Source organism: Olea europaea, chromosome 23 (assembly GCF_002742605.1).
Source record: "Olea europaea var. sylvestris chromosome 23, O_europaea_v1, whole genome shotgun sequence".
Taxonomy (NCBI): Eukaryota; Viridiplantae; Streptophyta; class Magnoliopsida; order Lamiales; family Oleaceae; genus Olea; species Olea europaea.
In genome coordinates, this window is record NC_036259.1 from 5,003,836 (window position 1) to 5,011,442 (window position 7,607).

A 7,607-nucleotide genomic window follows, 5' to 3' on the forward strand; every position below is an offset into this window, starting at 1 on the left:
TAATGTCCAAAGGCCTACCCTTTGGTGTAAAATAGGGCGCGAGAACATATACTTAACTAAATTTACTTTAGAAATTAAATAAACGGTTACGGGCCGTAAATAAGCCCTTAATTTTGTACATGTGAAATACAATGCAAGACATAATTTTTCGATAGCAGAGTAATTACATTCACATTTTGTTAACCATCTACTTAAGTAGTAAATTGCCCTTTCTTCACCAAATTGGTCTTCCTATGCGACCATTCCAGCTATTGATTCTTTTTCAGCCGATACGTACACTTTCATTGGCCGTCCTTGGATTGGTGACACCAACACTGGTGGACTTGATAAATATGTCTTCATGCTTTCAAAAGCCTTTTGATGTTCTTCTTTCCAGACGAATTCGTCCTGATTTTTCAGCTTTAAGAGCGGCGAAAAGATTTTAGTTCACCCTGCACAGTTAGAGAAATAAAGCGTCTTAAAAAGTTTACTTGGCCTATAAACCTTTGCAATTCTTTTTGTTGCTAGGTGGTTTGGCCTCTAAAATGGCCTTCGCTTTATTTTTATCAAGTTCAATCCCTCTTTTATGTACCAAAAAACCAAGAAAGTTCCCTGCATTAACACCAAATGCACATTTCAAGGGATTCAATTTTAGCTTATATTGCTTCATTCGCTCAAACGAATATCTTAACTGTTCGAAATGCTCCTCTTCTTTAATGGATTTGACCACTATATCATCTACATACACTTCAACAAACTTGCCTATTATATCATGAAAGATTAAATTCATTGCCCTTTGATAAGTTGCTTCTGCATTTTTTAGGCCGAAAGGCATGACCACCCATTCAAAACATCCTAGAGACCCAGGGCATCTAAAGGCAGTTTTGTGTATGTCTTCTTCAGCTATATAAATTTGATTGTATCCTGAATACCCATCCATGAAAGAATACATGACATGTCCGGCAGTTGAGTCTACTAAAGAATCCACCGTGGGCATTGGATACTCATCTTTGGGTGTAGCTATGTTTAAATTCCTAAAGTCTATGCACACCCTTACTTTACCATTCTTTTTTAGTACTGGCACGATATTGGACAACCATTCGACATATCTGGCTATTCTAATAAAGCCTGCTTTCAATAATCGTTCTATCTCTTTCTTAATTTCAGGGAGTACATTAGGAGCAAAACGTCTAGGAGGCTGCCTATGAGGTTTAAAATTAGGCATAGTTGGTAACATATGTTCCACCAAGTCTCTATCTAAACCAGGCATTTGTTCATATTCCCAAGCAAAATAATCTTTATACTCCTTTAGCAAAGCGATTAATTTATCACTAACCTCTTGATCGAGCATCTGGCTGATGAATGTTGGACAATCTTCTCCTTCATTGTCAATATTTAATTTGATCAGAGGGTCTTGTGCTTGAGCGTATCCAGGTTTGATGATCCGCATCACTTCGTTGTCCAGTTCCCTTGTAAGTACTTCTTCTTCTAAACAGTCTACCTTGTTGACTTTTCAGCCAATGCTTTGTTCTAACTCGAATACTGCCCATTTGTCTTTCAGCGCTCTCAGGGCTGCCTCTTCTTTCGTTTTGTCCTTGCATTCTTTATTGAAAGTCATTAATCTGGCTTTAAAGGCCTGAATATCGGCCATTTGCTTTTGTAGCTTAGAATCCATTCAAGATTCCTTGATTATTCTTTTGCCAATTACTGGCTCTTCTAAGACCACTATATTTGGTCTCATTTGGCTGAACATTTCAATGAGTGCGTCAACTGAAAATGGCTCTTCACTCTGTGCGACGATCTGAGTTTCTTCCCCATCTTGGACTACCCTGACAGGTCCATAGTTTCCTTCGTACATGAACCTTTCCACTGAGTTTGCTTCTACGATAAAAGGCCTATGATCGGTCTGCACCACCTCTGCTTCACCCTTGTTGTTCCAAAAGACCAGGCATTGATGGAATGATGAGGGTATGCAGCGACTTTCGTGTATCCAATCTCTTCCTAGTAACACATTGTAACTAGTAGGACCATCTATTACAAAGAAGACTATGGTCCTAGTAGTTGTCCCTATAGTTATGTCCAATGGCATAACTCCCTTAGCTGAAGTTGCTCTTCCATTGAAACTCGTAAGGATGACTTCTGTTGGAATCATGTAACCCTCTGTCTTTGCAAATTTCCTCATCATCCTAGATGGAATGGTGTTTATAGCTGCTCCATTGTCGACAAGCGTTTTTGCCACAGGGATGCCGTTAACTAGAGCTTTAACGTACAATGGCCTCAAGTGTTTAGTCAATTTCATGGCTGGCCGTTTAAAAATAACCTTTTCGGCAGCTTCTATTTCTACTTCCTGCTTGTTTTCTGTCGAATTATCCCCCTGTGATAAGTCGACGTGCAGCATATCGCGCTAAGCCTCTATCTCCTGAATTTCCTCCTTACTGTTTTCTAACGCTTCTTCATCAGTTACCCAACTTGTGGGAGGGGGCATTATTCTTGGAGGTGATTCATACTTTTCAGAGCGAGGCACTCTCTTCTTCCTTTTGGGCATCCCGTACAGTACGTAGAAATCGAAAGGACGTCCAGATGGTTCTCCTAACAAGTCTACTTCGTGAACTCCCTCTCGATGTAGTTGTTTCAACAGAGTATTGTGCGATACTCCTCTCCTTCTTCTTTCTGCTTCTAGGTCGATTTCTTCTTCGATGTCTGTCATCTCGTCATCTTCTTCATCATTGTAGGCCTCTCTAGAAGTTTGACCTTTTTCACATTCCAGCACGCAAGCCTCTCCTTCATTGTCCTCCCTTTCTTCTTCTTCTTTTTCTTTATTCTTGAAGTCATTGGCCGGTAAGTAATTATTAGCCACGACAGGAGGTAACGTACCGAACTGGATAGTAAGTGACTGATCTTGATCTTCTCCATCCCTTCTGTCTTGCTCAAACTTTGATCTCCCAGAAGAAGTTTCTGTTAGCTCTTTCATTGATTCATCTGTACCGGTCTCTTCACTATCTTTGAGAACATTTTGATTGGCTACCTTGAGTAGTTTAGGCGCTTTAGGATGTAGCACTCCCTGTTGCTGCCTCATCATTCGTCCATAGTTTCGTTGGAAAAGCCTTTGTTGGGTTCTAGTAATCTCATCGAAGGGTATTGCCCTTCCTGCATTATACTGGAATGAATGCCATACATTTAGCCGGCGAGGTTGCGGCCTGAATGTTCTCCCATTATCTACTGGCCTGAACTGCCTCTCCAAAGGCGGTCCTCTATAGAATGATGTACCTCGCCCTCTACCAGGCTGAGTGTTTGGGAAGAAAGTAGGGGGATGGGGATGCTGTCATATCCCTGGTTTCTCCGTGTTCCCACTCACTTCTCTTTTACATCTTGCACACAGGACGTCTTCGTCCTTTTTTGGCTCCTTCCCCTTGATTCGTTCAAAGACACTGGGATGTGGTCTAGGGTCCTCTTCTCCATCATCTATGACCAACTTGAATTTTGACAACTTGTTTTTGAAACCAGACGTCACCATGTTCACTCCAAGTGGCTGTGGAAAAGGATTTTCATCCACTGCCATCTTCTTCTTATCGTCGAACATAATTCGACCTGATTCAATGGCATCCTGCAATACATGGCAAAAAACCAAGCAATTGTTAGTCAAATGTGACCATGCATTATGCCACTTACAATATTTTTTACCCTTAATTTGTTCAGGGTTTGACAATTTATGCTAATCGCTCAGCTTTATCTGCTTATCCCTATAAAATTTATCAATTATAAGGTCAGCTTTGGTTACATCGAACGAGAACGTTCTAGCCTTTATGTTTCCATCTTTCATGGACTCATCCTTGCCCGATGGTCTTGGCTTAGCCATTATAGGATAAGTATACGTGTCTCCTTTGACCAATTCGGCCAAACACATTCGACTTGATCGTATGACTCGTCGCTGATGGTATGAACGTCAAAATTTGGGTCTTTGTAATAAGTCTCTTTATTAGAATTTTTCATCTGCTCTTCCTCTCTTATCAGTCGTTCATACCTAATCACATTCGCACTCAACTGGAAAAGGTCAGGAAATTCCTTGTCTTGGAATTTTTTTTAAAAATCAAAGCTCAAACAACCCTAAGCGATTTTGACAAATTCTTTTTCGGGCAGAGGTACAAAACACTTGCTTCTTGCTGTCTTGAACCTTTGGAGAAAACTTTCTGCCCATTTGTTTGGCATTTGACGTAGATTCGCTAAATCAGCCAAAGTGATTTCAGACTCAGTTTTATAAAACTGAGCGTGGAATAATTGTTCCAATTGTTGCCATGTTTGAACAGAGTTCGCTGGCAAATTGATAAACCAGGAGAAAGCTACTCCTGTTAATGAACTAGGGAAAGACCTTATTTTATGGTAATCAGTTACATCACCACTTTGCAATGTGAATCGCCCTATGTGTTCTAGAGTAGACACCTTCCCTAAACCGGTAAACAGTGAGAATTCTAGCACTTTATACCCTCTAGGCCATGGATATGCTTGGTCTACCCAATCAGGATATGGCTTTGTGTAAGTCGGCCTAATGACAGGACGCAACCTAAAAGCCATTTGATCCTGTACGATTTCCATAATCTGATTCCTCAACATGACGTTGGGGTCATATGGAATTCCAACAGGTTGGTTAATCGGTTGATTTGCATGAGGCCTGATGTTTGGTCCTTGATTGGCAACAAAGTTACCATGATTTGGGCCATTACCATTAGCCTGAACATCTATCCCCTCATTAACACGTGGGGTATTCTGTCCATTGTTTAGGACATTATCTCTTACATTTGGATTATCCCCCAAGTTAGGCGTACCACTACCATTGTTCTGATTTGGCACTGCACCACCCTCTTGGTTTGAAGTAGAGGGACCAGAAAGTGGTTCTATCATTTGATTCGAATTTAGGATTGAGGGATTATGTCCCACAATTGTCCTAATTTGAAAGTGATTTGCAAGAGGCATAACCGGTTGACATATTTGGCCTACTAACTTATTCATTATTTCGTTCAAAGTGTTTAGTTGTTTGACCATGTTATCATAATGTGCATTCCCATTTTGGGTAAATCTTTCCATATTATGAATATTTCGAAGATTTACCTGTTCAACGACATCTTGTGTGAGTTCTCCAAGTAGTGCACGCATGGTTCGAGGACTCAACTCTGTCATTGGTTCGTAATGACTGTTACTGCTCTGATTCTGTCCATTTGTTCGTGGAGAGGCATGCTGCTCCTCATATCGCTCGATCACAGACTGGACTCCTTCCTGACTTGCTGCTTCCTTATCGGATCTCTGAGGTATATTGTTTCACCTTTTGAATTTTCAACACCAAACACCACTGTCCCACTGAGTGTGCCAAATTGTTTCGCACGGGCTCGTCGCTAACAATTAAAAAGGGATCAGACAATTGTGTAAGGGACAAACCTCTTGAGACTGCAAAGTCCCAAAAAGGGGTGTTCTTTATTGGCGATGACTTTACAATCGAAAAGTAAAAACAGAATGCCTCTAAGGGGCACAAGCACACGAGTTATTGAAAGAAGTGTTTAAATCTAAACTAAGAAATTTAAAATTACATGTTCTCTATTCGAGAGTTTTTGATTCAGGGTCTTTTGCTCTATATCTTTTCTTCCTTTTATACTCCCTGGATGATCTCTTTGTGATCAACCGCCTAAAAACTGCTTGATCGTTCTATAACTGCCCACTTTCCTCATAATGGCCAACTTGTCATGTAACTGCCTTTTCTAACTGCTGCCATTACTCTTTGTCGTTCAACCGTATTCAATTGAATTCCTTGAATCGTGAAACGTGATAAGACGCTTTAATAACTGCTTTGATAACTGCGCTTCTTGATAACCACAACACTTCATGTTTGCTAAGACCTTGGACGACTCAAAGGTTTGGGCGAGAATAGAGTAGCAGCTCTGGGCAACTGCATGGCACTCCATTCGCTCAGATCCTGTACGACTTGCAAGTTTGGGCGATGGTGTTACCGCGTTCATGGGCCTCCCTATTTGGGCCTTCATCCTGAATTGTCTGATGGGCTTCGTTCTTTGGGCTATCTGATTTGGGGATCCTCCAATTGGGCTTCATTCCTTGGGCCGTTCGATTTGGGCTGAATTTTTATGTGTCAACAGGACCGTTAAGCTCTTGTTGTTTGGTGGAGTTTACAAATCATGATTCTACATGCTACATGTAGGTTGTGTTCACCCGAATAGCCATATTGAGAAGTCGATGAATTGAACCCTACTAGTAAATTATAATATTATTTGATAGCTAAAATGTTTTATTTACTATCTCAACAGATTGTGTCAAGATGAGTTCAATAACAAATTAAATGTTTGAAAGTTTGAACCAACCCAAACTCTATATGTATATTTTTTTTGTTTTTGGTGTGACTACGTACATCCATTACTGTATGATTCGTTCTCCAGTGTGTGCCCATTCTGCCGGGTGATGTCCACAAAGGCTTCATAGAAGTCTCTGTTTCGAACTCAGAGACCCTTCTCGATAGTACAATTTTTTATATAACTTTGTATATGAGGTGTTATATGGCCCATGTTTGTATTTCTCCTGGAATATAACATTTGTCTATAATCTTTAAATGAACTTCTGGTTTTTCAATAATGAAATGTTCACTTAGTAGTGAAATCAGTCATCGATTGACTCATCAGGTCTTGCATTTCTGCAATACTTAGAATCAAAAGAAATGTCCTAAACCGGACAAGCTTTTATTTGTTATGTTTTTTTGAACTGTCCATACTTCTCTCTATTGTTCTGCAGAACAGTGTTTACATTTGGAAATGTGAATTGAGTTTTAAACACTTGTTTGGCAAGGTGGATTGTTGGAAAGCAACAATTGAACTTATTTGAATAGACTTTGAATTGTCTGCATAAGTACGTCTGCTATGATGTTTTATTTGGTAAGTTGGAGTGCACAACACTGGACACAAGAAAAAGAAATGGAAATTTGGTACATTATAGTGTATGTGTTGGCCAATACTGTGTACATCATCTATTCTTGTTGGAGCTTGTTCTCAGAATTTTGGTCATGGCATATGCAAGAGACATGGTAGGATTCCCTCTGATGGTTTTATCGAACTTTTTACATATTTCTATGTATGCATGAAGAGCTTCTTCGTGTATAATGTTGCGCACTGCTCCAATCTTATAGGACTCTTCATTTATTGCTTCTGAGCACAGGCCACAAACCCATTTGCCATAAAACCAAGCCCTGGTGCATTCGATGTAGGCTATGGTGCAGTTTTCAGACATGCCACAGCACTCGCATTTGACCTCTCTGATGACATCATTGGATGTAGCAGTTTGAGTTAAAAACCTTAAATCCATATACTTGAATATGCTCCTCTCATGTGTTCTGTCTGAGACTCTTGCCCTTGGGAATATGTCCAATGAAAGTCTCCGTGTACTTCTGTTTGGAATCATTGTTTGTTTTTATTATGCCTCTCTAAAACTGAAACTAAGACTTTTTATAGTAGTGTGTGTATATATAAGTGATCCAGAGAAATCTTTTGAAGTTTTATTATTATTATTATTATTTTTAACAAAACCATGGTGTGGTTGATAGTGATGTTGGGGTTCTTGGGTTGAAGTGGGGTGCATTGTGT